This window comes from Anomalospiza imberbis, chromosome 8, assembly GCF_031753505.1.
Source record: "Anomalospiza imberbis isolate Cuckoo-Finch-1a 21T00152 chromosome 8, ASM3175350v1, whole genome shotgun sequence".
NCBI classification, from domain to species: Eukaryota; Metazoa; Chordata; class Aves; order Passeriformes; family Viduidae; genus Anomalospiza; species Anomalospiza imberbis.
Window position 1 is genome coordinate 12,023,707 of NC_089688.1, and position 12,815 is coordinate 12,036,521.

At 41.5% G+C, this 12,815-nt stretch overlaps 1 protein-coding gene and 1 long non-coding RNA gene across 2 annotated transcripts in view; both read right to left on the reverse strand.

The window, feature by feature from the left end:
* Positions 1-12,815, reverse strand: part of ZMIZ1 (zinc finger MIZ-type containing 1) — a 717,720-nt gene that overhangs the window by 451,203 nt on the left and 253,702 nt on the right. The window lies entirely within an intron of this gene.
* Positions 1-12,815, reverse strand: part of LOC137477944 (uncharacterized) — a 295,868-nt gene that overhangs the window by 45,271 nt on the left and 237,782 nt on the right. The window lies entirely within an intron of this gene.

Consider the following 12,815-nt stretch of genomic DNA (forward strand, 5'->3'; position numbering starts at 1 on the left):
TAAAATGATTTCTGGAAAATTCTAGATCATTTTGAGATACAAGTTATTATCCTATCCTTGATTTGTTAATTCTCAATAACCAGGAGGTGTGAGCAGGAATGTTAGTAAAGCCACCTGAAAGCGCATAACTGAATTTCAATTAGATGATGTTGTAACTGTGTACTAATTCTGACAAATGCTTGGTTGACTTGTCTCTGAAACAAGAATAGAAAAAGAATATTTTGTTTAAGTTTTAGTGTCTTGATATAGTTTGTCAGCTCAGTAACTCCAGCCCATGTTCCTGCTGTGTATATTATCTAGAGATAAGCATAAAAATAAGTGGACATCCATTTCCATAGGTATAACTATAAAATAGTGTGAGAGAGATTTTCATCACATTAAATAAAGTAGTTTTCCCTCTTGCAAGACAAAACACACCAACAAACCAGTCCAATATCTATAATTTGGAAGAAGTATTTGGAGAGGAACCTGTTTCAGAATAAAAAGCAGTTCTGAATTCTTTCTTCCTTAAAGGTCATACCTGCTTTAGTAGGCTATTTTTAAACACATCTGAGACACTACTCAAAGTAATGAGATCAGAGCTAATGGGTTCATTCACCCATCATGAAAATCTCATTTTTTCTGTCCTTAATGCATGTTTGAAAATTATATATATATATATATATATATATATAAAATCTGGATTTTTGTCATCCAAAGAGGAACTAACAGTGAGCATGACAGAATAAGCAGTTTTCACAGAGGAGCAGATAGCTTGATTTGGCCTGACTGCTCAAGGCATGAGACATCCTGCTCAGCTAAAGGATGCTGGATCCTCTACTCATCACATCACTGGGTGTCTTTTTGCATGGGAGGTTAAGTTCCATGTGAGGGTTGAACAATCAGCAGCCCAGGCTCCCAGCAGGTGTGAAGCCTCAGCACAAGCAGCGGAGCACCCTTTATGTGCCAGTAGAACCTGCCTTTGCTGGAAAGTGAGAGCAGCTCAGCAAGTGTAAGGCAAAGCTTCTTGGGAAGTTTACACTGGTTATTTCAAAAAGAGCCAGCTGGCCACCATCACTGGAAGCTGAAGCCAACATGCAATTTAAATCAGACCACAGGCAGAGATTTATCTGTGCTCCATCTGTAATGCGGGGATGAGATCGAACTGTGCAACTTTGTGTTTGCGAGGTACCTTGAGACTGGGTGGAAGGCCAAAAGGGAGTGCCAAAGATTCTGTTATTATGAAAAGCCATTCAAAGATAAGCAAATGTTGATGTTAGCAAAAGCATCAACTTCCAAAGCCTTTTTTAATTCTTCTATGAAGTAAATTAATTTACATATGAAATACCCCAAATGTATTTTCTTTGGTAACGGCAAATTATCTTCCTATCAAGTAAGTACAGATTGCAGAAACCTAATTGGACTTTAACAACTTGTGAAAAATGATGGATGTAGTATTTTATACATGTAAATGTTTGATTTTGTTTAAAAAACAGTCCCTTACCAAAGAAAAAATCAATACATTTCATGTAAATGAAGCTAAACATAAATGTCCCTATTGTAGCCTCAATTTGTTTATGTAACTCCATTGGCAGCAATGGATGCTGTGTACATATCCAACTGAGTGACATATTGTGTTAGCAAGAATCTCACAATTACAGACAATTACCTTCTTTTTTGCACCTGGTGCTTACAAGCATTCTTTGTTAGCTGGATTTCTTGAAAAAGGAAAAAATTTTATGTAAATCTGTAATGTCTCCTGGAGTTAACTAACCCCCAAACCAAACCATCATGACCACCAAAAACCCCAGAACAACACAGCAGAACTACAAAATATCACAAAGAACTCTTAAAACACCACCTTGTCATGGCGGTGGTTTAAACTGCACAAAAGTAAAAAAGCTCTAGGAATAAACAGCTTCTCTGTTCAGAAAGAAGCAAAAAAAGGGAATACAGAAATAATTATCAGTAGTCTGAGTCTCTGCATTATGCAAACATGTACTGCAAGAAATCCTTTTCCACCCAATCTTCTGCACATGTGCCCCCTGCAGCACTTTATATCAAGTCAAATCTGAGTGTTCAGGTAATACAGGAATTACCCTTGTTCTTCAGAGCATGAAAGAGGAAGGTCTGTCAAGAGGTAGAGACCCTTATTCCCCAGATGCTGTTACACAGAAACAGCAGTCTCAACATCCAGGCTGAATAATAATTTCTGTTGTCAAAGAAACTTGTGGTATTTTTGAAAGGCTGCAACACTTCCACCATTTAAGGTAAAATGCTGAAAGTTGACGGTGACAAAATACCTGTGATTAGAGGTATGCACTTTGCTCAGCCTATATATTCCTTTTTCAGTTTGGATAAGTTATTAACTTCTGAACTTTGCCACTTCCTTTAAAGCATCTGCAATATTCTAGAAATTTTGTGTGTTCAGCCAAAACCCTAACAAACATTTCAATGTTAGGCTCACTTCTCTGCCAAAGCATCAGCAGTGCCACATGTGAAACTGGGAACACATGGACACTGATGCAGCAGAGAGAAATAGAGTGAGACATAGAGAATGTCTCCTCACTCCCAGAGCTTCTGCTCCCCTCTGTCCACTCTGACACAACTGAACCTGTGGGCTCTACTACTGCTATGATGGAGTTCTCTCTCTCCACCCCTCCAGCAAAATGAGAAACTTCCTTTGGATTTACTCAGTGAGCATCCAACCCTAGACCCCAATACCAGAAACTAATGGGTCTCTTCTACACAGTTTCTTCTACTGCAAACCAATTTCAGTTTAATTTAACTCATTGCAACTCAATAGAGTACTCTCTCTTTGGAAAAGTACAGAATTGCATACACAAAAATATATTTAAAATAATATTTCTAAAGTAAGTTTAGGTACTTGAAATGCACAGAGTGGCAGATCAGTCTGGCACTTGACCTCAACTCAGCCCTCTTACATGTACAGGGTATGATGCAGTCTTTAATTATATGGTTACATAATTATATTTCCACAGAAACCCAGATTTCTTCAGTGGAGTGGGATATAGAATGGAAGCATATGGCTTTAAAAATGTATTTATGGTAATTTAAAGAGATTAAAAAACAACCAGTACTGAAAAGATCATTTATCTCAGCAGTAGCAGATGGGGCTCCTGCTGAGATCAGGACTTCATTGTGCTCTGCTCCGTACATGCACATTAGATCAGACAGCAGTTGTTCCAAAGACTTTACAGTCTAAGTAGGGCAGTCAGGCAAAACTACAGGAAAAGGAATTATTTCCTTCATGTTACTAAGGGGGTAGTGGATGTACTGAAGCACAAATAAGTTAAAGCAAGGTCAAGTGACCGAATTCAGCTTTCCTAAGGTGAAACCAATTTTAACCCATTACTACTGGCCTCCTGATCTTATACTGGTTAGAGCTACTGGTCTGTAACAGGAATATAGTTCTAGGCATTCACAGATTTAGAGGTTGGGAAGTGTTACTACCATGAGCTAGGTTAGTCTTAGTAGTTTCCTGTTATTCCAGATGTCTCTAAATATCTGAAGGGAGGTGTCAGAGATGGAGCCGAACTCTGCTTGGTGGTGACAAGCTATAAGAGAAGAGGAAATGGGCAGAAAGTGATGCACAGGAAATTCCACCTGAGCACGATAAAGAATTTTTTTACTGTGCAGTGAGCACACATGGGAACAGGGTGTCTGGAGAGGCTGTGGAATCTCCCTCACTGGAGATATTCAAGAGCTGTCCGGACACAATCCTGTGCCCTGTGCACTGGGATGGCCCTGCCTGAGGAGGAAGTTGGGACCAGGCTCATGCCCTGTGGTCCCTTCCAACCTGGCCCCTTCTGTGATACACTGCTGCACTTGTTCATTAGTGTAACAACTGCAACACTTTTGCTTTTCCCTTCATGGCCAAGTCACGCCAAGCTGCTCATTAACCTTGCACTAGTAGATAATTTTGTTATATAAAATTAAAAACTATCAAGTAATATTTCCTCCTAAGAGGGAGAAGTTCAGAAAGGGCTTCACAAAATAAACTGCGTTTAGCAGCCTTAGGATTAGTAACTAACTGGGTAAGCATATTACACAAGTGTTACATGTTTTAATTGAATTTACAAGTTCTTTGCAAAAGAGAGGCAAAGCACTGCTAACAGAGTGCTGAAGGTCAGGACTAGGGATAATTTGTCTCTTCCAGAATCAATAGTGTCTAACAAAAAACATGTGGTGGTCTAGACCTAGTACAGTGGATTCAAGAATTTCAAGATCTGAAAAAATCTGATGAGAAAGGATCACTGAAGTTTTGCTTATCCAGGAAAAGTTTTGTCAAAGAACAGAGATTTCCTTTAGGCTAGTAAAACCCTTCAGCTGACAACTCCTAGACAGCCTGCCAAAAGATTTCTTAGTTCTCCTTTGTCTGCTTTCTCTCATCCAAATATACTGCAGAGTAGTTAGTTAAAGGGAGTTCTTTGGAAAGGTGCATGTGGTTTAGGGAAGACTTTGAACAGAAAATCAGTTAATAGTATAAAGTTATTTCAAAAGAATACTACTATGCAGTATTACAGAAATACAGTGTATTCTTCTTCTTTGGGAAAGCTGGAGTAAATATATTTTTATCACACATGTGTTCCAGGTAAACTAATAAGATGCAACACATTATTCAATCAATTTAGTATGGTTCAAAAAAGTTTTGTAATGCAGATCTCACATTTCCTTTACAGATACAAATTTCCAAAAAATTTTTAATCTATAAACCAACATAAATAGCTGCAGTGGTTTCCAGGCCTCAGTGACACAAGTAATATAGAGAATATAACTAAACTCATTTGCTGAAGCAGAAGAATCAATCTCTCATATTCTGCATGCATTCAACCATGTGTATGACATACCTGAAGAAATCTTGCCATTGTAATATTCTGTAAGTTGTAAATGTTACTACATATTAAAAAATAAAAAAAAAAAAACCAAAACAAAACCTGTTTCAGTGCATAAGGAAAGCCTTCAGTCTGAATAGACTTAGACTTTTTCTAATTGTCTGTATCAGACCTTGACTCAGAGAGGGCATTCCTAATATGAATGTCTTAATGAAACTGTTAGAAGATTCAGGGTCAAGCCTTTGAATCTACAAGGTAATCTTGAAACCATACTCTTCTTTCTCAGAGCTCTTTGCTATAGTTTATGGCAATAGAAATGGCAATCTTCTTTTACACTTACCCTGAACAGCTCTGAAAATGAGACTAGGTGGTTTAAATAGACTAGGAAATGATGTGGGGAGTGTAAAAAGTCCCAGTATTGGCAAGATCCCAGAATTTATAGGATGGATATATAAAATTGTTATTTCTGGTGCAAAGAGATGCAATCAAAAGCAGATTTCTGAAGGCAAAAGAGTGACAAAACAATGTCTGAGGTCTTGCAGTTGATACACAAAGTAAGATTAATAGAGAAGAATCAGAAAAGGCAGAGACAATCATGATGCACACTATTTCAGAAGACTTCCAAAACTGGGTCATCTTGAAGCAGCATTAAAACAAATAAACAAAAAAACCCTCAAAACCAAATGAAGTCCCTTATCTGTCTTTTTATACGTTTAAAAAACGGAGCCTGGAACTCTTGTAATAAGAGGCCTCTGTTGTTACAACAGAAGTTGTAACAGTTTCATTTCTTTATAGAATTGCTGGTCTAGAAATGTCTATAAAATATTAGAAAATACTGTTCCATTGCTAAAAGTTACAGAGCATTACAGCATAGTATTATTGTTATGCACAATGCAGTTATATTCTACAAGAATTTCCTGAACAAGAGTGTTTGAGCCTGTCCCTCAAAACTGAGTTCTCAATGGAAGGTTGAAAAACTTAGCAAGAAAAACATGAACAAAGCCTTCAAGAGAAAAGAGATACAGAACTGTCTGAAGAAGTTGGTCACATTATTTTACACAGGTGGCTAATTCCCCATCATGTAAACAGAAAAGATAACACGTTCTACTTGCAGAGCAGCACAGTCATTGTCTTCAAGTAATTTGGAACTAAATTTAGTTACATATATATTTACCTATCACAGTGAAACATCATCGTGGTACTTACTACCTTGGTTTTTACTCTGAAATTTCTGCTGATTAAAAAACTTGAAAGACTATATTTGTTTTCTCATAGGTTCCTGTCTTTCAGATTAAAAAAACAAAATAAAAACTGCTTACGATTCATATGCGTTTGATTCAGAACTATGTTACTCTTTAGCAGGTAATTAGATGTAAAACAATAAAGGCTGCTCATCTGGCTGAAGTGAGGAAAATATCCTGAAAAAAAGCTTGATGAGCTCCTTGAGTAGTAGTACTGGATATGAGCAGAGAAAGTCAGCTTTGCAAAAAGAAGCGGAGACACACTATCATCACAGTTAAATCACAGTTAAATCTTTAAGATAAAGAAATAAACATGCATAATCTATTAGACTGAATATGAATAAAAAAGAACTCTTTTATCCTCAGTACAACTTTTGCTCTCTAGATAAGCCCTAGCACAGACAGTCTCCTTTAGAGTGTATGTAGTCCATATCTGTACCACAAGTCTTTGTTGCTTTGATCAGCCAAATGTTTCAGATGGTTTGCAAAGGAACACATCTGCTCATGGAGACAAAGTCACATCTCATGCTCTGATGAGGACAGTGGTGCTGTTAGAGCCAGCAAGCAAGTGGCAGCCCACAGCTGATGCCAGTAACTCTCACCTGGGGTGGTCACACCAACCCTCTGAAACAGAAATTTGTTTGTTTTGAGGGAAGTTGGGGAGGTGGGGGTCTGATGCAGCAAACCAGAGAGAAAATGATGTGAGTTCATTTCTGATGCCTTAATCCACATTAGCTACGCCAAGAGCATAAAACAAAATGGAGTGAACCTTACTTTTAGGGTATCTTTTTTTGGTCAGTTTTACATCCTGCTCTGTTTGTACTAAGGGATTTTATTCACTCAGTAATGTGTTGATAGTTGTGCTGGTTTATATAATTGCTGCCCTTAGCTGTTCATTGCTGCCCCTGTGTTACCCCTGTCTCATGCCAGCACGATCATTTCTGCAGCTGATTTTCTCAGTTCACTTTACTGTGCAATCTGGCTTATAGTTAGCAAGAGAAAATGTGTTTTTTTCATGAACCAATTTCCTGAACTTTTTCACTATGAATATGCAAAGAAGGAAAATGCTTCTGAATACCTAAAATCTTCATGACTGCAAAGGGAAAGAAAAGCTTTTCTAGTATTATCCCATAGGAAATATTCCATATTCAAAGTAATAGCCAGCCCGAAGGACTGACTCCTGAAGCACTACCACCTTTAAAAGGCACACAAAAATTTCCCCAGTACAGACCCATCTAAAGGGGTAATGGTTATCACACCAGTTACAAGGGGAGCAGAGCCCACACTGTGGAGGAGAAAACCAGAGCCTCAGTGGAGCTGGTGCCCTGCCACACAGAATGTGATGGGACATCTTGATTTGTACCAGCTCTGGATCCAAGCCTGTATAAGGGAAGGGAAAGGTTTATCCTAGGCTGGTTCTAACTTTTATCTGCATGAGATTTCTCAAGTCGAGGAAGAGCCAGCTAAGCAGTGAAACATGACAAAATGCCTAATTCCAAAGCTAGCACTGCTAAACCACCAGCAGAGCACTAGTGAAAACAATCTGCTACAGTTGGCTATGTATTCATCCTAATATTTGGAAGACAGCATGCAGGGGGATTTCAACAGGAATAAGCCCTTTCTGTTTTTTGCCTGTATTTCATCCCAAGCCTCAACTCTCAAAGATCTAATTTCTCCTGCTAACATAGCTTAAAAACATGTCTGCAATAAGGCAGTGTTTTCCTTAAACTAAAATTAATTTTAAAACCAATTTTTTAATATAAAGTCTAAGCAGATTTATTTTTCTATTGAAAATTAAAGTCTACTTTTGGCAGATGATGAGGGAGAAATGGGTTAGTGGAAAGCAAAGACATATTCTACCCTTGACTTCTCTGTCCGGTCATCTTTCCTCCATTTGCCAGAAATTACAAAGCAATTGAGTTCAAAGGCACCACACATTGTGAGTCAGAGACAGGATTTCCAGCGTGTTTACGTTGGATGTATTTGCATAATGTTTGTAGTGAGCGTTGTGGCCCTACACCAGACAGACATGCCCGCACTTCCACTAGCAGCCTTCCAGCACCTGGATGAAACAGGAATTCCTTGCTGGGTGGAACTCCCTTACACCCTGCATATTCGGAAGAAAGCACTTTCATATTGGGATAACAGATTCCTCATTAGAGTTTTTTCTTGTTAAAACACGAGACCTGGGCCAGACTCTGGGCTGTTGTGCGTACTCTGAGCCCGTGTCAGGCGGCGGGGCAGCACGGCGGGTGCCGGCAGGCATGGAGCTGCGCAGCTCCTGCTCCATCTGCGCCCGGACAGGCTGATGGAGCTGCGGAGCTCCTGCCCCTTTCCTGCTCCATGTGCGCCCGGACAGGCTGATGGAGCTGCGGAGCTCCTGCTCCATGTGCGCCCGGACAGGCTGATGGAGCTGCGCAGCTCCTGCTCCATCTGCGCCCGGACAGGCTGATGGAGCTGCGGAGCTGCTGCTCCATGTGCGCCCGGACAGGCTGATGGAGCTGCGGAGCTCCTGCTCCATCTGCGCCCGGACAGGCTGATGGAGCTGCGGAGCTGCTGCTCCATCTGCGCCCAGACAGGCTGATGGAGCTGCGGAGCTCCTGCTCCATGTGCGCCCGGACAGGCTGATGGAGCTGCGGAGCTGCTGCTCCATGTGCGCCCGGACAGGCTGATGGAGCTGCGGAGCTCCTGTCCCTTTCCTGCTCCATCTGTGCCCGGACAGGCTGATGGAGCTGCGGAGCTCCTGCTCCATCTGCGCCCGGACAGGCTGATGGAGCTGCGGAGCTCCTGCTCCATGTGCGCCCGGACAGGCTGATGGAGCTGCGGAGCTCCTGCCCCTTTCCTGCTCCATCTGTGCCCGGACAGGCTGATGGAGCTGTGGAGCTCCTGCCCCATCTGTGCCGGGACAGGCTGATGGAGCTGCGGAGCTCCTGTACCTTTCCTGCTCCATCTATGCCCGGACAGGCTGATGGAGCTGCGGAGCTCCTGTCCCTTTCCTGCTCCATGTGCGCCCGGACAGGCTGATGGAGCTGCGGAGCTCCTGCTCCATGTGCGCCCGGACAGGCTGATGGAGCTGCGGAGCTCCTGCCCCTTTCCTGCCCCATCTGTGCCGGGACAGGCTGACACTGCACAGCCTCGGCCCCGGGATCAGCACAGCTGCTGCCAGGGCCCGGGGGAGCGACGTGGCAGAGGACTATGCCAGTGTGATTAAACCAGACTAACAAGGAGGCTCGCCCTGCTCCCCGCCCCTGGCATGTTCCTCTGAGCCAAAACTTGCACTTCTCTAACCCCACAGTGAACCTGCTCAGAGCACTACACTGGCAGAAAACACACCCTACCAAATGAACAAACTTGACAACGTTTCTACCAGATTTCGTCCCTCCACCACTTCAGCCAAGTGCTGCTGCTGCAGCAGCCAGCCAAGGGGCAAGGAATGCAATGTACTAACCATTAGCTGAGTCCCGTTCTGATAGCACCTATCACTGGATCGTCTTGGTTAACGTGTCTAATCACATCCTGGTGAGACACAGACATTCTTAGCCTGATGTAGGCCTTAACAAGGGGATGGACAAACAAAGCCTTGAAAAAGCTGCCCTGACAAGACTTAAACCTATAGAGGACGTTAAATCTGGCAGATAAGCTCTGCACTCCCTTTCTAAGCAGGAGGAAAACCCAAGTTCTTTTGAATAAATAAGAGGGTTACAAATAGAGGAGGCGCTCATATACGACATCAGATGCTATGGCAAAGCCATTTTAAAGAAGCTTTCAAATTTTGAATTTTTACAGTTGTGTTTGTGCCCCAAGGATGCTTGAGAGAAGCAAGAAAAAACGCAGATGCAAAGAAAGCAATAGTCAGAAGTGCAACCCCAGGGAAGGGCAGGGAGGGAGAGCTTTGTAGCATGAAAGTAGCTGAGGAAGTGAACATGGAAGCTGAGAGCACTAGAGTACCCATTTGGGGCACAAGACACTATTCTTTAGTTTTGGTGCATGAGCAGACCCACACGGGAGAGGCACACACATTGTGCACACAGAACGCTTCTCTTCTCCATTTAAAAGGCATACTTAGGTCAGGAGCTCTCTCTGGGCTAATTGCTTGAGCCTGAAATGGCACTGCTGGTATCTGGGAAACTGTTTCTATTTATTATAAGCCCGTCTGTTCCCCAGGCTGCACCAGCATAGACTCCACAGGCAGGATCAGACCTTTCAGGAAGGGGATGTCGTACTGCAGGGCCGGGCAACCAATGCCACTGCCTCCTCTGCTTGTCATCCAAGGAAAGCTAAGGCTCCTTCAATTATTTTTCATGCAAGCTGCTTGTGCTAAGCAGATGTCATTATTTCAAATGGAAAATGTGGTTGGTAGAACAGGTTAGCAACTTGTGTTGTCCTGTTTCAAACTGGCATCATGTTATCACATGCTAGTGTCTGCAAATACGGACACAAAGGCACCTTATGGCAAAACTCTGTATTCATCTTTGAATTCCTGTATGGTAGCAATACTTAAAAACAAAGCTGCTCTTTCTCTTCAAAAAAGAAAGAAAAATAATCAGTGTGGAGCAAAATCCCCATCTGTAAGGTTTTTCTTTTCTACCCTGACAATTTTTGTGTGTGAACTATAGTAGCTTTTTGTATTGAAAACTAGCCACTCCTAACTGATGAGCTCACTGCTGTTTGCATCCTGAAGAGACATTAGGACAGAAACTCAGCAACAGCAAATCAGTTGCTTCACTGTAGAAAAGTGAACTGTAGTAATTTATGTCAGCTAAGAGTCAAGATTCATCCTGCTTAAAGACACTGCTTGTTCCAGAAAGGAACCTCACTCAGCTTACAGGGAAGGGATGAAGCAGTGCTTAACCAGGTCAACAGGCATGTGGGGAACCACAGATATTTCCAAATGTACAGAAAAAAAAAAAAAAAGCCCCACCAGTGGACTTCAAAGATGCATTGTAAAGAAATCATTGATTATACCAGTACACTAGTCCTATACATTTTTCAGCAGGAGACTCACACAGGCCAGGGCACATTTGATTACTTCATGGTGTGATTGTAAAAACACATGTCCAAGAGAAGCAGCAAAAGCATAGCTCCTCAGACAGCAAAATGCCTTCTGGAGTTCCCTGGTACTGGCGGAGTGAGCAGCTCAGGGTGGAGTGACTGCAGATTTCTACATTTACTGAAGAGGTACAGTGCTTTGTCCCCTGCAGAGGGAAAGGAATAGGTGGAGGTAAACCCTTTTATTATCAGCCATCTGCTACCCCTTCCCACTGGAAGTCACACCTTGTTATCAGCTCCATCTCCCCACTTCCCAAAATGCAGATGCTGCAGTTTGTACAGATGCCATGTGGTTCATGGCATAAGACCCTGGGGGAAACAAAACATTCCTGTTGTTGAACTGATGTTATCTCTGTGTGCTCATTGCACTCTAAGAATCCTTTCTTGGATCGGTGGTGCCATTCCTGTAAATATCAGTAGAACTACAATAGACTCTATCATTCTTTCCTGCATTTGAATTTCATCTTGGATTGCTTGGTGCAACTTTTTCCAGGAGGTCACAGCTAGTTCCCATTGTTTTACTCAATACAGTTATATTGGTATTTCTAAGTATTTCAGGACAGCAAAAACTTGTTTGCTTTTATTTCATCTCCCTATTACTTATGGATTCAGTCATAGGTTTAAATGTGCTATGGCTCACAGTTGACAGCTGTGTAGGTTTCTTTTCCAGTATTCTAAAAATTACAGTTTGCCTTTCACAATTTCTACTACATGCCACTCCTACTGCTCAGTTGTTAAGCAACAAAGCACATAAAAATAAGGAGAATTAGAGGGTGTCAATTCAATTTAAAAGGAAAAAAACCATTGAAAATCCACATCACTTAATTCTGATTCAGAAAAGATCACGTTCATACCTGTGAACAGGTATGAACATTGCTACAGTGTGCAAGAACTCTGTTAACCTACACCACAAATCAATATTTCCCTGCCATGCTTGTAAGGAAATACCACGACACACTATCAGGCAGTCCTGGTCAATATATCTCTTTGAAAAGTAAGTTTCTCTTTGGAAAGTTAGTTTCTTCAGCAAGTAGTTTTCCACATAAAAATAAATCTAAGAATTTTGCATTTCCCCCCACTTTCTAGGAATGTTTTCCTTTGATTTGTTTTCTTTGACAGTTACTTAATAATTATTCAAGTCTGACATTATGAAAATCAATGTTATTCCATAGTATAAACTATCTTCAGAGGTGGGAAAAGAGGATATAATAATGTCTTTGAAATACACATTCTATCATTCTAATTTAGAACAAAACCGCAACAATTAAAAAAATGAGAATTCTCAGAGAAACAATTTTGCCTCCTGACTGATAATTTGTTTTTAACCCCTCTGCACTTTTTGCTTTATGAATGATCTGCTGAATGGCCTTGTACAAGTCATTTACCCTCCTTATGCCTCAGAGCAGATACAGCTGAGAGAGATACACACTAGCTATAACCATGTGTCATTATGCTGGGGCAATGCAGTGTGTCAACCTAACTATTTATCTCATTCTACCTACATGGTGTGCATCCATGCAGATTTTGCTTACCTAGACAAGTCTCCCATTTGCAATTTCTAATAAACGGGGTAAGGAACATATACTGCAACTGCTCAAAGTTTAGAGAATAACTCCTTTCTCCCTGTCCCAAACAACAACAATCATTTTTCCCTCTGTCTCTTGTGACTGCAGTTCATGGAAGCAGAGCT